At 40.3% G+C, this 21,152-nt stretch overlaps 1 protein-coding gene across 2 annotated transcripts in view; it reads right to left on the reverse strand.

Annotated features, from left to right (window-relative positions):
- Positions 1-21,152, reverse strand: part of ST6GALNAC3 (ST6 N-acetylgalactosaminide alpha-2,6-sialyltransferase 3) — a 210,804-nt gene that overhangs the window by 135,631 nt on the left and 54,021 nt on the right. Inside the window, exon 1 of one of the 2 annotated variants that reach the window (XM_050306899.1) lies at positions 15,830-15,918. The exons of the other annotated variant lie outside the window; for it this stretch is intronic. The gene's annotated coding sequence lies outside the window, so the exon portion shown is untranslated. Of the gene's footprint in view, positions 1-15,829; positions 15,919-21,152 lie in introns of those variants that run through there. 2 annotated transcript variants of the gene reach the window in all.

Genomic DNA, 21,152 nt, shown 5'->3' on the forward strand with positions numbered 1-21,152 from the left:
CATCCGAAGGAGGCAGAAGTAAAAGAAAAATGAAACTTAAAGTGTCTTTTATTTCAAACAAAAGGAGGATATTTAAACAGGGGAGTCTCATGGGAAAGGTTTCATATCACTACAAACAGTGCATTTGTCCAGAATATAACAGCAATGATAGCATTACTAATGGAAGTAAAGACACCCTCTCAGTTTTCGTGGGGACTGTAAATTAAAGAAACAAGCACCGGAGCTGAGATACCCATGTATGCCTGCGCATGTGAGTGCCCACATACACCACTCACCCTTTGCAAGTACTCAATCGTAATGTCAGATCAAAGATAGGGTACAGATGGATGATTTCTCATATGCATCTGGCTGTGGACGTTCTGTTTGTCATTGGGAGAGAGCACGAGGCAATATTACACTCATTAGTCCCCGGAGGTTTCTGCAGTTTATGATCAAACAGAGATGAGTTTTCCATCTTCCCGCTGCTTGTATATCGTTTAGCACTACAAGATGTTCCATGAATAATGGAAATAATGGAACTACGTCCTCTAAGACACCCTCCCCAGGCCAGAGACCGCACACACTGCAGTTGTTAACAAATTATATATGCATTGATTAACTGGCAGCTGCTGCCAAGCTCAGCTTCGTCTGCCTTTCCTTTGCCTGGGACCTTGCTTTGGATCCCACTCTTCTAAATGGTCACTAATGTACACAAAACTTTTAGGAATGTAAGTAGCTCTGAGATGATCAGGAACAGCAGAAGTTATCTGGAGAAGAGGAGCAGGCACATAAAGCACCATGGCTGCATAAACTTAAATAGTGACTGTTCTTCCAGTTCAGTTTCCTTGAGGTTTTGCACATCACGATTTAAAAATAAATGATAAGCAAACACAGACCAAACAACTTTTAAAGTATGGATTTTTTTTTTTTAGTTACCTACAAATGTGAGGACAAGAAAGAACATCATAGCTCTACCTGTTCTTCACAAGCATTTATTGACAAGTTTTCGTTTCACAGGAACAGTAAGATGGGATCCAACTTTGAGTGCCAAGTAATTTTTTGTAGCAATGTAACAACAAAGGCCCTTGGGGAATTACTTAATAAAGTAGGCTGAAATACTCCAATTCTGGATCCTGCTGGCTTTAGTAAATTCTCTAGCAAATCCAGAACCATGCAGGGATTCACAGTTGTAACTATAATGAACAGCATGGCCAGCAAAACATTTTAAAGCAACTAAGATAGAATTTAATCTTTCCAAGCCAAAAAGGATTTTCCTCGAATTGTTGCCAAAAATGAGTGCATGTTACACAATTTTAATTTCATCTGTTGGAAGCACATAAACGTTAACTAGTTCACTGTTAGATGAAAAGTAAGATCTACAGGCAGTAAACATCTTTAATACAAGAACTCACTGCTGAAAATACGCTAACATTGGGGGTTGGGGGCGGTGGGATTTTTTGGGGGTGGTTTTGCACGGAGGAGGTTTGTGGGGTTTTTTTGTTATAACCTTAATGTGACTTCTCTGCCTGCTCTCCCTTCTTTCTGCCCCCAGTAACTTAGGCGTGCACTGGCAAATTTTGACCCAACCATAAGGAGCGCTCGGCTGGTCCCGTATTCCAGAGGTAGCTGAATTCCCAAGAGAAAGACCCAGCAGCACTCACGGTCGGGGTCAGATGGGCACAACTCGGCTACTCAACATTTCACTCGACATTTTGCCGCCTGGCACGCGGCTCCAGGCGTGGCAGATCGTTTGCCATCTTGCACAGAAAGAGAGAGCAGGGGAGCAGGAGTGCACAGGGAGGGTAAAGGGCACCCGAGATCACCACTCACGCAGAAAATCTTGCTTCCTCAAGTATCAGAGATGTTGTGAAGAAACTAAAACTCTCTCAACAGCTCGTCAGACGCGACCAGCTGAAGTCAGAAGAGCCCTGAGTGCCATTATATGTGTATACCCCAAATTTACTTTCAGAAGACACAGCCAAACTGAAAAATGCAAATATTTGTTAAATCACATAAGAAAGCAGTTCCACAACCACACTGCACCGACAGAGCCTGATTTTCTCTTCATGCACACCACCTCATACAATGTGCTACAATTCACATCAATTGAACTATTCCTGCTTTTCATCACGGTGAAAAGAATTCAGTTTAAGATTAAGAAAAAAAATTAAGTTTTTTAAATCCCATGAACTAAACGTGAGGCTGAAAAATGGGTACCCCAGAGCTTTAGTAAGTCACTGATCTCTACTGGACTGTGGGGTTTTTTTACATCGATGGTAGAACTTACAAACTGGTAAACGGACAAAAACATATTGTTAGACAATCATGCTATTTTGGCATCTCACTATAGATGAAAAGCAAAATACTCTGCATGGAGGTGAACCAAAAAAAAAAAAAAAAAAAGTCCTGAAACTTGAGGATGTACAATGAATGTGGATAGAACTACAGAGCTTCTATTCCCAGGGATGCGATTAAATACATGCTCAAGGCAGCAGTGTGATTACAAGGAATTGGTGCAACGAAATGTTCTGAGAATGGAAGCTGATCCAGTTCAAACAAGTGAGAAATGAGGATGCTACAATGTCGAATATTTAATTAACGAAAGAAAAACAGAGAAGATTCACTAGAGACAACTGTTCTGCATTCCCAGATATTGGCGAGCTGGCCTGAGAAACGCTTCTATTGTTAGACTCAATTTAAAGAAAGGAAAAGAGATAGAGGCGTGTAAGAATCTGATATTGTTCAATTAACATTTTGGTTTAAGATTTTAATGACAGCATCTTGAAAAAGCCCATTTGACGTGTAGGAAAAGCATCTGCTCCGAATTGGTTTTCGGGACGTTCCAGAAATGCTGTCTGATTACAGCTCAGCCCAGAAGATTGAGAAAGCTGTCTGGAAGGATTACAACCTACAGACTCATGTTTTGGATTTGTACAACTGCTAGAGGGGATTGCTGAGTGAAAGCTTTTTCTGAGGGTATCCTACAGAATGTGCATCTCAAGTGTTTCACAGCAAACTGGACAGCAGTAAATCAAGCACCCGAGCATATTAGGAAGGAAAAGAGGAGAGTAATACATTATATAATTTTTCTCTATTTTGTCCTGTGAATACACTCTTCTGATAGTGTAGAGTGCAGAGGTCTGTTTGATAAAGCAATTTGATTGATAACAACTGTGCCATTCCTCTGAAGAATCCACATGAGTATCACAGATGGTGAGATAACTTGCTGTAATTTTCTCAGCAAAGAACAGTGAATCAGGCTTTCAGCCTACATAGCAGTCAATAATTTCCAGTAAAAATCACTAAAGGGAATATTTTTTTTTTTAAGTAGAGAAAGAATTTTGCACTTGCACTTCTTTAAATTTCAATTATCCTGGCATCCATGCCTCTGCTGTGATGCTGGAACGTGTTGTACAATCAGCATGTTGAATATTTCTGCCCCGGTGATTCTGAGTGCACATGTAGGTTAACGTCAGATTTTGACAGTGATAAAGAAGTGAAAATATGGGAAAGCAAAAGGGGAAAAAAAACAGGCATAAATAATACTGAACTACAACTCACTTAACTGAGGTGCCTCGATTTCTATAGCACTGAGGGTCTGGTCAAGTAATCACTCTGTACTATCTCTACTTTGTACTGTTCCAGCTGGGTAATGCAGTGTCCTCGTGTCCTGCTACTCAGAGCTTAACTAGATTAACTGGACCCAATCACATTTACAGTTGATTCGTGGGGTGAGGCATCTAAATCTACACATAAGTGAACTGTATTTCACTATACTGAAGGATTAGATATACTCAGGGAGGGAATACCAAGTATAGCAATTCTATGATCCAAGCTACTCAACTGCAGTTATTCCCTTAATGTTTTGAAGAGTTTTTACCAAATGCAGTGACCACAGAAGGGATAAGCACAGAAAAGGCTGACAGTTTGCAGGTGCACTGTGGGCCATAAGGATATAGAGGAGTGTCCCTCTAGATGGTAATATCTAACTAGAAACACTGACAATAATGGGCCTACAAAACATGTACCACACTGGATCTCAGAGAGCCTGCTACAAATTGAATAACTAAGCCTTCTCCTTTAAGAAGATTTTATTCCTATTTCTCTAATAAGCAGCCCTTCCTTTTTCATCCATAATATCCAATGTAGGACAAGGTTATATCAAGACAACCTTCTATTTCCAGTGACTCTTCTGTCAACAGGTGAAATCACTGTTTAGCCACTGACTCAAGAATCAGTACACCTGGGTTCTAACATCTCCCTGGATTTGGGTACTTACTGTGGTGATGGAATGCTAAACCACACTGGATAGCTCATCTAGGTTTGTTACTTGGAAGGTAAATAAGAAGAATAACTTGGTCCTTATCATAGAATCACAGAATCAACTGGGTTGGAAAGACCTCCGAGATCATCAAGTCCAACTCCTGATCCAAGCCCGCCACGGTTACCAGACCATGGCACTGATGCCACATCCAGTCTCATCTGAGCTCAAATGCTGTAATAACCTTGCTCCCATCAATCTTTCAGTTTTCCTGATTAGCACAGAACGTGGAGGCTGCCTGCCAGTATTCTTCTTGCAAGTGTATCCTCTCCTGCCTCTTCATGTTTCCCACATGCTCCCTTTTCACACAGGACCCTGAAAGCACTTCCACTGGCAAAGCATTCTTGGAATATGCACAAAACTAGCTGGTTATCTGCAAACCTCCTTCCTCTGCCGTTGTGTCAGCGATCTGTACGAAAAGCCTGCTTTGATTCCAACTCACACCTTTCATTTCACTGGCATTTAGTTCCATTCTCAGTGGCTTGCCTCTGGAGAGTTCTTTCCCTTGGGAAGAAATGCTGCAGCTTCATTGATCGGCCCATGCTCTGTGTACAGCAATTTCACAGGAGCAGACTATATTGCTTGAACTCTGTGGCACGATTTCCATTGTTCTGCAACAGCTCTGAGGCTCTCAAAATGATCTCATCATCAACACAATTACCTGTTTAAAAGGCTAGGCTGCTCCCCGAGTGCTGTCTTTCAGTAAGCCCACCTGCACTGGATGCAAGTCTAGATCATATTTTGAGTCTTGAAAAACAAACAGTGCTTCAACTCAAATACAGAGCCCCAACTAAATGACCAAGGCATCTTTTTAGCCCTTGCTACTTTTGATTTTAGCTGACAAAATGCCAGCTACATATTTTGCCCAGTAATACTACCTGGGAATTTGCTTCTACATTGGCAAGTTCAAAATAGTTCCTAATATGACAAACTCCTGCACAGAATCCTATTCAAATTAGGATGAATAGCTTTCTTGACTATTTCCTATCTCACTTTCAATTTATGAACCAAATTTTAAAAAATGTGTTCTTTGTATAAGAAATTGTCAATCTATAATTTTAAAGTCCTTAAAGCTTCTATTCCCAGGAATGGGAATATCTCATCTTTCACAGAAGCCTGGCATTTCATTTCCTTCCTGCTTTCCTGCAGTTTTATTTCAAACACCTTTTTCATAACACTGTTCCTGAATTGTCTATTTCTCTGTTTTTCCCTTGTCACTTTAACAGTCTTCTGCAAAACACACATTTTTGAACTCCAGCAGTATCCAATCTCTCCTCAGCTTCTACCACTGAAAAAGAACTTTATTTCTTAAACCTTTCTATAGACAAACAGTGTTTTGCTGTGAGGTGTCTAGAATTTGTCCCTTTGCTTTTCTGCCATTATAATTCTTCAGACACAAAAGAATTCCTTCCCTTTCCAAATGAAAGCCATTAGTCCTTTCACAGCCATAGCACTTGCAAAACTGAATCTTCCAAGGCAGTTGCAGTCAGCTATACCCTATAGGTAGATTCTTGGAAAGGTCAGATCTTCACTTTTAGCCCTTTCTGCTTATTGTTTTTGCTTTGTGGTACATTGTGTTACAAGGGTTACACTCCAGTGCCAGGAAAGAAATATATTTAAGTTAGCATCCAAAATAACCAAACAGCAATAATAACTGTTTGCAAAGGAATGTTAAAGGTAAAGGACCAACTACACATTATCCAAATAAGCCACAACAAGTGGGCCAATCCCATTAATTATGTTGTTTCAGTTATAGCAAATTTCAGTGATAGAAAACAAATCTAAATCCTAGCCATCAGTTTTATCCCTACAGATATAAAGAGGTCCTTAAGAAATGTAGTTATTAAAAAGTCAGAAACTGTGCTACCAAAGCCTCTGTGTGTGTGAGTAGGGAACACAGCCCATCATGCAAGCTCAAGCTTTTCCCAGGTTACTCGTTAGGAACACAAAATAATTCCATTTCATGCTTCCACACAGATGCTCCAGACTTTGAGCCCAGTTCTTGCTGCTAACAATAACGGGTGACAGGTAGAGGGAGGTTACAGTGGCTCCATTAGAAAGGAAACCCCAAAGACTACAGAGTTAAAGGTTTCACAGCTCACCAGCTCTGTCACTGCTTGATGTTTCAGCTTTTGAATTTCTTGTCTTTGCATCTTCCTTTTAACGCTTTTATGCAACTTTCTAGGTGGACTATCTGCAAAAGCAGCTGTGTGGATAAAAATCTAATAAACGAGCTGCCTCTTTAGAACAATTAAAAAATAAATGCAACAAATGTGTAGTTCTACTCTTGGCTATTGATTTCAAATCCCAGATGACTTTTGCTATCCTATTATCATTTACATGATAACTTTGGGTAGAAATCGTTCAGTGAAATGCACAGACGTTCACCTGGGACCTGACCCTGGTAGGGTTCCATCCTCCTGCATTTTCAATTTGAGTATTCATTTTTTAAACTGCACCAAAGCATACATGTGGCTCATGATAAAATTCTCAAGAGGAGGCCCGCTAGTTTTAGGAACAACAGTGGAAAGAGCAGTGTGAAAAGAAATCTCAGCAAGGCTCTGCCTGATTGAAGTTTCTTCTGCATTCAATATTTGAATTTTCTGCATTATTTATTGCCACCATCAAGAGTTTAATCCTTAAGGCATCATTCTGCATGCAGTTTCCTTATAAGCACATGAAACCCTGGGTAGCTTAATTCCAATACAGTTATATAAGTTCTTAACTTGATCTCCAAATATAATGTGAATTTTAATCTGAAAAATTGAGATCCAGAACTTTAGTGGGGAGACCAAATTTTCTACATTCAAGATTGTTTTCAAGAGCTCTGCGAAACGATCTCGCACTTGAAGGTTACACTGCAGACAAGTGCCCTCTTGTAAACTGCAAGCAGGATCAAGAAAACATCTCCAAACCCAAACATTTACCTCTCACAATCACATTTCGACCTGCACTTCTAAATTTTTCTCTCCAGCTGACCAAATACTCTAAGAACTCCTGCCCAAGCCCCACTCCTTTCCCCCAAACTCCAGGCAGATTAACCTGCAATTGTGGCCAATTCTAAGGTACCTTGAGGTAACTTGCTACTCTGGGTGCATCAAACTTGATAACTTAGGACGTGACAAATCTCACAAGAGAAAACTCTGCAAGCACCACTTCTATTATTCATTCCTTACTGTCACCCTGAGTGCTCTCAGAAGAGTTCTCCAAATGTCACCTTCCCACTAACTTTCACATAGCTACATACATGTAGCTAGAAATACTGTTTCAAGTAGATCCCAGTGTAAGTGTTCCGTTTCCACAGACACAGAAAATGCATTAGTTTCTTCTAGAGGAAAAAAAAAATATGGAAAAGAAGAAGAAGAAAAAACCCCACAAGTTGCATCCACAGAGTTGGTACCTCCTTCTTTGTTATGCTCAAAACTAAAAGTAGGTAGAATGAGTTATTACTTCTAACATCACTAGAACTCTAAAGAGCTTCTTCCAAGGGTCACTGAAGTACACAGGAAAGCATCATTTCTTTCTGAAGCAATTCTGACCTTGTATTGTCCATGACTGTCTGCTCAGTTTGCCTGTATTAGTGATTCAGTGGTTATTTCTGAGATTTCTATCCCAAATTAATATCTGAGAAACAGCAACACATTCTGCAAATATCTATATTCTTGTACATGAGGAAATACATATATTCTCTATTAAAATTAGGTTTTATTTCTGCTTGAGAAATTTTAGCCATCTGAGAGAGAGAAACAAGATAAAATAAGCAGCTGTCAAGTGGGATCCTATACAACAAGCAAGGGACTGTCAAACTGAACTCCTGGTAAGCACCACCTGATAAATCAGCTCAGACCAGAATTCACTGTTTGCCCCAAATGGGAAGAAAAAGCTTTGGATTCTGTACAATTGAAAGAAAGTATCTGCAATGTTTAAGTATTTATTTCCTGAAACCATCCTCACATCTCTGAAGGGGAAGCCTTCTAAGATTCAAGAATGAAAATGCTGATAACATCTCAGCTGAACCCATTTTAGGATCTGATCCAAAACACAGTCAGTAAAGACATGATGAGCTTCCACGGGGCACTGAGCTGCTGTTCCCACAGGCAATCACCAGTAACACTGCTGACAGTGAGAAAGAAGTGGCTGTGAAGCAGGCAGGACATACCTGGAAAGTGCCAATATGTGCATTGAGTTTTTTACTGTATAACACTCCTTTGGACATAAGGAGTCTTAAGAATTTCAAAATTACAAGCATTTTAAAGTGGACTTTTGGGTTTCTTGAGCTAGCCTATTAAGTCAGTGGTCTTTCAATCTTAGATCCCTTGAAGTCAATGAGTTTATTCTGCCTGAGTAAAATGTTTCACATTCTCCAGTGATTTCATGTTTGTCTCCAAAGAAAAGCTTAGATTCAGTTAAAAATCAATGCTTCCCAAAACCAAAACCTTTATGAACATTTTTATTCTGTTCCATTCCAGTCTTGGTGGTCTTTGTATGTTGAAATGAGGGAAAATAAGGCATTGCAGGTAGCTTAAGGAATCCACATAAGGGTAGGTGACTGAGCACACCAGACTCAGCACACAAACCACAAGATGCATTGCAATTTATTAGGTTAACCTTTTGCAGCCTTGGCTTCAAAACAGTCTTGTAATAATAATGCAAAACCCTCTGATTTTTCTCAAATAGTTTCTTATTAGAGAAAAACAAACCACCTTTTTTCCTCAGAGCATAAAAGAAATGTGCTTCTTAGAGTTTGCTTTTCATTAGAAATCGGGAGTAGCACCAACTTTTCTGCAAATTACCTTTGGAGGCCACATCTGGTTAGTTTAATTCTTTAAAGATTGCCTCGCTGCATCTCCTTGGCTCTTTTTTCTCTGTCATACACTGGCTCGTTTTATGTCTGACACTTCTTTTATTACCAGATTTCATTTTGAATCCGATTTCCCCCCTGTCTCATTACTTCTGTCTTGCTCTCTGTTTGTTCTCTTTTTCCTTTTCCTGTCTGACAATTCTCTTATTAGTGCATTTGGTTTTGCTTTTGTTTCATGCTTTGTGGTTTTATTCTCTCGTGTCTTATTTTTGCTTTTTTACTTATTTTTCTCCTGTCAAGGCCTCCTTTTCTTTCTGCCTATTCTCTCAAAAGGTACATAGTTAGCTTTTGTTTAAGGTTACCGGATTTCAGCATGTTGAGGAGTTGGTTTATTGTTAGATATTGCCATGAAGAAGGAACCAGGTTTAAATATTAGTCCCTTCAGTTATTTGGTCTACGAGCACAGTCACTAACCTATGTATTGACTTATTTATATAGCCACTAGCTCTGCTTCTCAGCTACTACAACATGCCTTAGACCTAAACTTACTGGGTTAAGAGCAAGGACAGTGCTTTAAAGCTCATTATTTTCTCCCAGCATTCTCCACAAGCCAATAGGTTCCCTCCAGTTCGTGCAGAGAAAAGGTGACACACAAGCCATGCTTCTCTCTGCTCCCTGCAGGTTGTCCCAGCACCATCTCCCCAGCAAATGAACACTCTCCTGATGCACCTTCACATGGTGCTTGCATGTCCTGGAGGCTCAGCTCCTCCCCAGGAAAGCAGCTGTGTGTGCACACCATGCAAGAGATTTCAGATGGAAAATGAGACAGCTTCAGGGTGCTTCATTGTGGGTAAGGTGGAAATGCAGCTATCAGTGATCTCCATCCAGCTGGACTCCTTATCCTTTAAAGAATTCCCTGCACCACCAGGATTCCAGGTGTCCCAGGGGCCAGCAGGCACCCACTGGAGCACAGGGACCATTCACAAGCAGTCAGGCCCTGAGTGAATACCACGGGACCTCATTTTTTTGCCACTTGCACCATTCATGTGCCAGGTGCCAGAACCTGAAGCAAGGCCAAGAAAGCACTACTGGAACAGGGAACACTGATCTGAAAGGAGATGTTTGGCCTACACTGATACTTCAACAGGATGTTTATTTCTACAGGAGTAGAAAAAACCATTGGGTGAACTTGCTGCCACTGACTGCAAGGAGGAAGGAGAATATTTTCTCACTGCCCCTTCATATTGTTGTTCAGGTGTTTTTTCAAATTAAAAGGGAAGTATTGCAGTCATAAATTTTCTCCACCATGTTTATGGATGGAGAATTTCTGCTTCTAAAGGTGCCAAGGAAAGGAGCTTTACTAGATTTCTGGGTGAGAGCTCAAACTGATTTATTATTTGTCAAGAGACACATTAAATAAACTTGGCCTTTTTTGCTGTCATAAGCTGTCTGAAAGACAAGCTACAAGCATTAAGAGTTTCTTTTAATGCCACAGCACTTAGGTTAGAGAAATCACAATTGAAGCATCTTATTATTTGGAAGGAAGGTGTGATGTGAGGAATGAATATTGCTTGCTGGGGCTGTTTGTTCCTCAGTGGGGGACAAGTTCCTGTCTGTGTTTCCATTGGAGGTGAACAAAGTTGTGAATTGTCTTTGGTAAATCAAAAATTGGTGAGTGACGATGAGGAGGAAGTGTCATGTCATTCTCATAACCTATAAAAGGATCTCTATAAAGTGGCTCAGCATTCCTTTAGAAGTCATTATTGCCCAAGTGCAAGGAGCATATTTCTATTAGGTACTTTCACAACACAGGCTCTCTATTGCCACCAAAGCAATTTTCATGGGGTTTTTTTTGTTTGATTGTTTGGCTTTGGTGGGTTTTTTTGTTTGTTTGTGGGTTTTTTTCGGTGGTTGCTTGTTTGTTTTGGCACAGAACTTCCTCACAGTTTGTGGTTCTGCAGTCTTAAAAATCAAAAGCAGTACTCTGTACAAACAGCAGTGCAGGCTATCAAGGCAATGATTTCTTTCTAAGCTTCTGAAAACCAAAGAAAAAGCAAATGGTGTGCCATGCACTGTGAGCAAGGCACACTGGCACCCTGTTGCAACTGCTAGTGAAAGCTAAGAAATCAAAAGCATATAATGCATACAGCTATATGAGGCAGTGCAACATAAAAGGTATTTACTGTATTTAAATCTCATGGACATCTCAAAACTGTAGCTGTGTGAACCAGATATCAACCCCTCCTCACTGTGCACAAACTCTGTATCCTTGACCAGTACCAGATTCTCAGATTCATCAAACTGATGATGAAGAAGAAGGAAAATAAAGCAAATACTCCAAAATATACTGCTGGTGGGGCAGGCTTTTCTTTTTTTCCCTCTTTAAACAGATGCATCTGCATGAATTTCTCCAGACTAAATGGTATTAATCACATCACCACAGTAAGTCCCACAGCAAAGATGATTCATCTGCTCTGCTGATAAGGAAGGCCATCTCCATTCCTGCAGCCTTACTCCTCTCCACATCACTTGGTTTCCCATCTTGTGATTTAAATAGGAATGGGACTAGACTGCACACCCTTGATACACAAGTCCCACTAACATTTCAATAACTGCTCACCATTAAGCATAAAAGCCCTTATTAGTGGTCTTTGAGTGCTGCTGAACCTGACACAGCACTAAACTGCAGCAAGCACACCGGGATTAGAAATTTCAAAACCATTTAGGAGCCTTAAAGATGCATTGTGGTAATCTGCCTTTGGGAATGATCTGCCCTCCTAGCAAAGCCCAGCATGTTAGCAGTGTACTCCAATTCCCACAGGCTCTCCTGCAACCTAGTTATAGCTGCTATAAGCCCTGTTTCAGCATTTTCCACTGTTTATGCTAGATTTAATCACTATAAGCACCCCATGCACCCTTCCCAGAACAACCAGAATCAGGTTTTTGTAGACACATGCTACTTTCAAACTAAAACTATATGACTGTGCTTGCTTTTTTTTTTTTTTCCCAGCATCTCAAAAATTGGAGCACTCAAAGGACAAATAATAAATTCCACAAAAAAAACCCTGCACACCACAGAAATTAGAGACTGATCTGTGTTCAAATGCAAGGAGAATGCTGTGGAACACCCTGTAACTCCACTGTGCCTGTTAGTCCAGTTCTCCAAACTGAGACTGCCAAGGAACACCAATATTATTGCAATTATTAGCAGAATCCAAACAATCCCAAATGAAAGATGTGCAAGGGATCCCGAGCCCTCAGCTTCTCATCTTTTGGGGCTTGAATTCAGACCAAAGCAGCGACTGTTTAGAATCTGAATGCTGATCTGGAGTCAGGAACTGCTCCTAAGTTTCCACCTGGAGCCCATCTGAACCATGTTCAGAGTAACTGCACGTGCCAGAACCATCATGGACACTTCTGCCAAAACTTCACTGCAACTGAATTTGGCCCAGAGTCTGAAGTGACTTAATTCAAACATCATCTCGTTATAAATTTGCTGAGAACTATCCCTGAGTTGTTTATCAGCAGGACAACAAAAATTCGTAAAGCAGTTTATATTTTCCAAGGCCAAGAATTTCTGGCTTTATGGTAACACTATTGAGTGGTAAATAAATAGTAAAAAGGAGGGTAAAAGTCTATCATGCAGGATAATATCACTTTCATTAATACTCAGATTATATCTACCTAGCAAAGAGAGAGCAAGGCAGGTTCCTGAACCACTTAACACTTCAACTGTTCAGAGGAACCCTTGGATATTGTTAGCAGATAAAAGATAACAAGTTGTGAAATGAATATCCTTTCATTTCTCTTTCACGTACTTCACATTACTTGAGATAACAGTAAATTACCTCAAATGCATCCCTTATTGAAAAAGTAAGGATATGTTTCCACACCCTTCAAGATTCAGTTTGCAATTTCTTCCTTTCCCTGTTTGTCAGAGATGCACAAAGTGCCAACATTTTCCCTCCTGTATCCTGTTCTCAAGAAAAGCCTATGGTATACAGAAAGAAAGTGTCAAACAAGGACAAGGCTTGGGCCAAATCTGCATATCTTGATTTTTCACCATCCACTCAACCCTATTTTCTCCAGAGTCTCGAAATATTTAGATTCAAGCATCGAGGTAACGCACATGAACAAAGTAGCTCAAGCAAAAAGAAAGCAACCTGTGGGTAAAACACAGCATTAAAATGTATTTCAGACCATCCTTCAGGACAGCTCTCCCTCATTAAGGCTTGAGTTTGCCAGTAAAAACAGCATCCAGCAAGGAAACAAACTCCACTATTTCAGAAGCCAAAGACCAACTCGCTCCCAACTCTGTGCCTTGTAACTCCCAACCAGGCACTCCCATGACTGAAATACTCTGTTAATTGACAGTGAGTATTTTTCTAGCATAGAAGTACTTCATCTGCACAAACATGAGGCGAGCACAACAGGCTGACTCTGAAGGTGCCACCCTGAAGTGAGCTGACACAGGCGGGTGTCCCCTCCAACTTTTCATCACTGTTATTTCAAAAGCTGTTCCAAAATTTCACTGGCTTGAAAATAAAAACTAAAAGGCAAACTGCAGAGGAAGTGGGAAAGGCTGTATTGTTCCTATAAAGCAAGATAAATTGAAGAAAAGGCTATCCTCTGTCACTTTCTTATTTTATTGCTAATTTCAGACAAAACCCTCAGTCTTTTGTGGAAGATAACTTCTGATCAACTGGTTCTAATTGTTTCAAAACCAACCACTGAATTTTGGACAAAACACAGGACGATTGCCAGTGAAGTTTTTGCCTCACCCCAAGTAAGGCTGGTTAATGAGCTGACATATGCTGCAAATTTCATTTAAAACCAAGCTCTGCCTCTGAACTCCTTCACAATTAGATGAAATGTTCTGCTACGATTTCACTGGAATTCAATTGAGATGAGACTTGAAGTGAAAGAAAACTTTCAAATGCCACTCGATTCATACCCGTCCTTATATTGCTTAAAATACCCAAGACCACTTCCAGCAAAAAAATTCAATTGCTGCAAAAACTTAATGGGCCTTAACATTTCATATTCCACAGAGCCAAACACGGACAGACAAACTACAGGTTGGTGTTGTTTAGAGCCCTGCAGGACACCAAAGGAGCACTCCAGGGTAGAAAGCTCCCTGCTGCTAATGGTCTGTGTTTGAGCTGACAGCAGTGACATACACACACAGGGTGAGAGCTCCTGGGGGCAAAGTCATGCTACAAAAGCAGCAGCCCCTTCAGAAGGGGAGGCACAGATTCACTGGTAGTGCCTGCTGTGAATTTGCACACCTACAAGCAAATAAAAGGTAAAAAGCAAACGAGGCTGAAGGGTGGCCTGAGAGATAAAGGAGCTGACGTACGAATTTAGGATACCATCAGAAAACAGAGAAGGAAATACATGCATGGAGTGGGGAGAAGGAAGGGATGCCCAGAAAGGACAGAACCACAGAATTGTTAAGTTTGGAAAATACCTTTAAGATCATCAGGTCCAACCATTAATCTGACGCTGCCAAACTCAAAGTGCCACTTCCCATGTCTTAACTACCTCCAGGGATGGCGACTCCACCACTTCCCTGGGCAGCCTGTTCCGATGCCTGACAACCATTTTGAAGAGATTTTTCCACATATCCAATCTGAACATCCCCTGGTGAAACTTGAGGCCATTTCCTCCTAATACTTGCACGAAACAAAGAGGAAATGATTGAGTCTGCGCTAACACGTGAGATTCAGCTGATGGACCACAAGAAGTGGTGAGCAGCATTCCGATATTTTTTTCCAGCATTTTCTCTCTCATTTGTTATTTTTAGCTTGCTGTTCTAAGAAGTCAGAGATACCTATAATGTGCCTGTCTATTCACCAAACTCAATAGTCAGATTTCCTTCCAAGTTAAAATCTTCTGAGGGTACACTCAAAAGTTACTTATACTCGCTGCACTTCTGGGCCATACCAATGCTCACAGACTAGCCAGGTACCCAGGGCTCCTGTAGCTCAGGATCCATCACAGCACTGATTTGAGAGAGCCCTGCTCCTACGGAAAAGAGCTAGACAACAGCAAGGAAAAAAGTCAGGGGTATGGCAACGAGATGCTATTTTATAAAGGCAATGAGGAAGCAGCCAGAAAAGCAAGAGAGATGGCGAGGTAGAAGGAGGGAGGGAAGCATACAAGGACATAAGATTCCCATCCCGAAGCAACCAGCTTGTATGAATTCCACTGCTGATGGAATTACTTTTTACTCATTAAGAAAGTCACTTTAGACAGTCTATTGGTGTCTGATTCTGGTGGCACCATGTGCATACACCCAGCAAGTCCAGGGTTTACCATGGACCAGCACAACTCAGAGGAGACTACTAAGGTATTTAACATAAATACATTCCCTATTATCAGAAACCAAAGTGCTTCAATGGAGAAAGATTTTTATTTACAGCAACCATGAGACATGATAGCAAATTAACTGTATCGTGTTTCTGCTAATCCTTTCTGACAGAATTCATTAGCCAACCCAGGAGTCCTGCAGCTTATTTTGATTAGCATGAGAAATATATGATAGAACCAAGTCTGACAACACAGAAACCACAAAAAACAAGCAAAAAAACCCAACCACCCCTCCAAACCAACAAACAAAAAACCCAAAACCCAAACAACCCCCCCAAAAAAAACAACCCCAAACACCCAGGTTTGCTTTGAATGCAACACAAATTAAAGTGAAAGGAGATATTTTCTTTACTCACACAGTACCAAACTTCTTTCTAGCTGACATTTAGTCCAGAAGGATTTTTTGGCTTTTCCTCTGAACTCGACTGCCAAGGATTTTGTGACTACATCCGATGCTTTAAATACAGCCCTCTCTCACTGCTCCAGTACTCCATCTACCTTCTCTTGCCTATATATCCAAGGCTTCAGAAAATCACATGCAATGAAACCTTCTGCCCACAAGCACCCCGTGCTTGCTCATGTTTGAAGTGGAAGCTGCTATCACTCTGCCATCTGTTCCGTAAAAGAGCATCCCTGTTTCATAATGGTATTCCCAGATGAAGGGCAACTGCTGCTTCCCCACTGGCAGCAATGGTTTTAGTCCACTTCAGAACAATATCTATTAGCAAAAATACAGGGCAAAAACACTGCATTCCAAACTAAAAATTAAAGAAATAATAATAATAAAAAAAAATCTTTATTTAAAGTAGCCTGGAGAGCAACCCAAAAGGCTCTGAAGAAGCTAAGGAGAGATAGAAACATCACACATGAGTTTGTGTGTGTCTGCCCTGTTTTAAACCCTTTAAAATGGAACCTTTTTGGTGCTAAAGAAAAGCTACAGCATGAAAATGTTTATGGCAAAAGGCCAGCTTAAAATGTCCTTGGATCAAAGGCCATCGAAGGCCACCTGTCTTTGCCTTTTTAAACATAAATCTCTACTGTTCATTCATTTCCTTTCAAAGCATAACTGGAAGTACAACCTAGTTATGAAAATTTGGGAATAAATTTAAGTTGTAAGAAAATGCTTGAATTTTGAGTGTCTGATCCTACAACTTTAGTTCTATATCAAACAATCAATTAAAAGTCTTTATTTTGGTTTTTTTTTGTTTTTTTCAGGCAAAACTGCTCTTCAATGCAGCTTTGTGGAGTTTCACATCCACATGACCATTTTTCCTCTCATGTTCAGGCCAATATCCCTGTTTAGTCTCAATGCCTTTCCTCTCTGTTGATGAACAAATATTATGGATTCCTAGCACTGTGTGTTTCTATTCTTTGGTCCCTACCTATAGATATTGGATTTTTTAAATTTTCACTGAAAAATTTTAAAATTTTAAAATCTTCATTGATCATTGTTAAGGTCAGGCTTCCAAAAGATGCACAACCTACCTGTGCTTGATATAGCTTGTTAAATATTTCATTTTATTTGTGTTTTTATTAGCTGAATTCAGCCCTCGGGGGGCACTTTTACAAAGGATGCTTTTGAAATGTAAATGTGATTGATTTGATATTACAGCTTATATTATTCTTACTTGCACAGTGCCTTTGGGAAGAAGAGAATGGAGTTTTTATTTTTACTGATGAAAAGGTCTGCGGTAGGTATTTTCTTCTTTTCTGCACACAAACAACGAAAAGCCTATCAATTTCTAAAACAAAATAAAAAAAAATAGCTAGCAGTCTGCTTATGTTCATGCTAACTAACCTTTAGTGCTTCTCCCATCTTCTGAACTGTTTTGGGCAACAAAACCAACCAGTTTGATACTCCTACTTAAGATGCAAGTTTAAGGTGCAGTTCCACCTCTGATACAGTGAAACAGCAGGACAGCTGGGTGGTTGTGTCTGCCATGGCAAGGCAGAGGTGGGAGGGCATAAGAAAAGTTTGAAACACCCTTTGAATATCTAATTTACTCCTATAGTGAGAATTATTTGACCACTTTTAAAAAGTAGTTAAATAGATGGCCAATCCTTTATGTAACATGAAGTCCTCTAAGAAGAATGTATTCCAGAAGAATATTCAGACATCTGGAAATGATGGGCCATTTGAAAGCCATGTGTTCCACTCTCCCCTGTCCCCAGGGGGTTGGAATGGACACAGCAAACACATTTCACAGCTCTGCCACGAAATCTCCTTCTTGTTTCTAAAGGAAGGATATTTTTATGGCTTCCACAACCTATCAAATCCCAGCAATTTAGCAGAAATGCTTCCGACTGTAATAAACAATGGAAACAGTTTCAAAATAGTGATGCACTGTCTGGGGAGATATTAAAAGTAAAGCGAGTAACTAAGAAGCTATCTGCATTTCACACACACAGTATTAAAACACACCCACAAGAACAAAATGCATTTGGGTAAAATTTAAGCAATATTGAGCGTGGAGTTTTTTCCAGTGAATTGGTAAAGCTCAGAAGATGTAACTAATTAGAACAGAAGGCTGCAACAGTTAGACTCTTTCAGAAAGAATAGTTAAGGTACGTTGCCATATGGTTCTGAAAACTCATTTAATGCAATCCAAATAGAAGAACATGTGCATATACCCCTGTGAGTTGCCCAAGCATTAATACTGCCTTTTAACTCAGCCATTTAGTGCAGGCACAACTGTTACTGAGCCACCCGACTTCAGACAGTAAAGGTGAAATTAAATAGTGAAAATATTACAAAAGCTGTGAAAACAGCATAAACCAAAACAAATTCAAGTGTTCACCTATGTGTTATATGACACAGAAACAGAAGCAATGTATAAAATCTTTTAACTTCAGACAAGCAACTGTATCCTTTCACAAACCCACACGATGGTTAGGACAGTGAGGTCACGCAGCGGATCCCGAGGTAAAGGACTTAATCTATATAATATCTAAATTGCAAAGCTGCATGTTCAAAATACAGAAAGAGCCACAGCTATAAATCACTTATAGAAAAGCCCTCATGTTTGACAGTATCAGGTGCCATCTGTTCCTATTTCAAGAAGAAAAAAATTAGAGCTTAAGAGCGAAGTTGGCGTGACATTCATGGATCTAAGAAAGAGTTAGAACTGAGAAACTAACATTTAAGACCTTGACCAACAAAATTTGGCTGACATTCGCTTCTGTGGAACTGCAAGCTCGTTTTTAGTCATGTAGAAGCCGCATTGTTGGAAGTTAATCTTGCCTTTAACTGGGATGTTGCACTACTGATACCGATCCAAAAATAGCAGAAGCAGAACTTTGGCTCTTCCTCTGTCAAACTTTGAGAGAGTCTGGACCTCATTAAAATACCAAGGCTTAATTCACCGCCTAACATACAAACTGTTCATCCTACAACTCTGAAAAAAAAGAAATCCATGCACAAATGAGTAGTTTGAAAACCTTATTCTCTGCTATTCTCTCTTCTGCTGGAGCTATTCTTACCTACTGTGTCAAGATCTATCATCATTATAAAATCTTTGACTGCTAGTTATTTTTAACCATTGCACTTAGCATGTTTTGGGCATCAAATGATACACAAAATAATTCCTCTTACTGAATCCAGAGTAAGAATGGAAGACTATTTTTGCATTGTTCAACGAATAAAAACGTCTCAGGTCCATAATCCCTGGCTCATCCCTTAGGAGGCAGAATATAATCCCCTGGGAGTCTTCAGTAAAAATGGAACTGTGCTCCAGTTCTGCAATTGGTAATTTCCTTTCACAAGCTCTGTGTTGATACAGACACCACACACAGGTTCTGCTCATGCCAATGGTGATAGGATAATGGCCCTGTATTCATACCTCTTCCAGTTCCTCAGCCTTAATCACCTGGGGGCTGAAGACACTCCCTTAATTGTGTATATTTTACAAGCAGTCAATGCATAAGTAATTACTATCTCCTTTCCAGTCCTCCAAAAGACATTTTAAAGGATTTACAGACGTATACATTTTTAAAAAGCGTCCTCCATTGATCCACGTCTCTGCCATAGATCTTTGTGCTGCTTTCTGTTCTCTTCAATCTGAGTCTTGAAAACAAGGCACTTTTTCTGCATCCCAGTGCCCAAATGTATTCACTGACATTTAGTAATATGTTTTACTACCCTGGCCTTTCAGGATGTTGTATTGCAACTGCCTGGTCACCCCACAGTTTCCCCACAGGTCAACGACACTTCTAAGGAGGGGGAATAAGCAAAATGCTACTTGAGCTGATGGTATCACCTTCCTATTGCCAAGCCCTTGAATTAAAGGTTGTGAATAACAATAACAACACGAGGCAGCTCATTGCTTTTTGGTGCCAGATCCCTTCAGAAACGCCCTTATGGCTCCCAGTGAGGTGAGGCCACTCTGGCAACAATGGGCCACAGAAAAAATCAGCATTGCCATCACTTTTCAGGAGATAACAAGAGTTTGCAGAAGGTTAATTTGGAAAATAATGTGGATGTAAACAAGATTTTTTTTGAAAGCTGCAGCACTTATTTAAGAAGAAATTCCTGTGGTACAGAATGCACAGGAAAACTGCAAAGAGCATCAGGCTTAAGAATCATTCTTTTATGTCGCTTCCCTGATTGGTAACATTTAGATGGTGTGAAAAATAGCTACTTAAAAACCTGTATTTAAATGTGTAAGATGGATATTCAGATATTTTCATAATCCTCACCACTGAAGATTCTCACAAGGAAAGCTTTGCATCACTGAACAGTCTTCATAGAGAACAACATGAATAATATACATTAATTTATGATTTATTTATCTTTAACCCAGCTGCTTTAGAGATTACATTCTTACAACATATCAAAATCCAGCCACCTCTGGAACAGAGAAAGGAGCCATCCAGTGCCCAAAACCAGTACACTTTGGGGAAAAAGCACACCAAAAAGGTGTCAGAATAAATATTACCTGAAAAAAAAAAGGTGTCATAGAGATGTCGGTTCTGTAAAGATATAAACACCTCATGTGCAAGGCTGCAGTTCTGTGGGAACAGATGCAACAAAGATACCTCTGGAGGGCACACAAGTTAGAGCAAGGGACAGACCTCTCCATTCTAGGTGGACAGTTTATATATAGTGATCAAAGCTTTCTTCCTTGAGATCAGCACAACTCCTACCGATTTCTATGCATTTTGCCTTCCCGTAGCTATGTTCTGATAGGGGAAACCTTAAGGAGAGGTGAACAAAAAGCTGCTTCTGTGAGGAAAAATACCTCTTTGAAAACAATTATTCAAGGCCCTTCTTTGTTCTTGTACCCTTTTCTTTCCCACTCCCACAGAAGACATCAAAAATCTGTTTTTTCATCTTCTCGGATCAGCACTGCCTCTTGTTACAACTGTACCAAAGCTGACTGATCAGCTTTGATTTTTCGGTCACCTGTTTTCCATTTGCCGTCTTTGTTCTGACAAACGCTCCAGACAAAGCAGGTGAAACAGCAGCTACCTAAACACACACGTGTTCCACCACCATCCCAAAGCCCTGGTCCTCCTGCTGGCTGACCAGGAAGGCTGTGCCATGCCCACCAATGTCCTGTCCCAGAAATGCCACGAGACAACCTGCACTGCAGCAGGTGAAGCAAAACTGAACCCCAGTGCTCAGTACAGACCTTCCCAGAGCAGGAATATTTCATCAGTCTGATAAGGTCTATTCCAAAT

This window comes from Myiozetetes cayanensis, unplaced genomic scaffold (genome assembly GCF_022539395.1).
Source record: "Myiozetetes cayanensis isolate MyiCay16 unplaced genomic scaffold, myiCay2020 scf12, whole genome shotgun sequence".
NCBI lineage: Eukaryota > Metazoa > Chordata > Aves > Passeriformes > Tyrannidae > Myiozetetes > Myiozetetes cayanensis.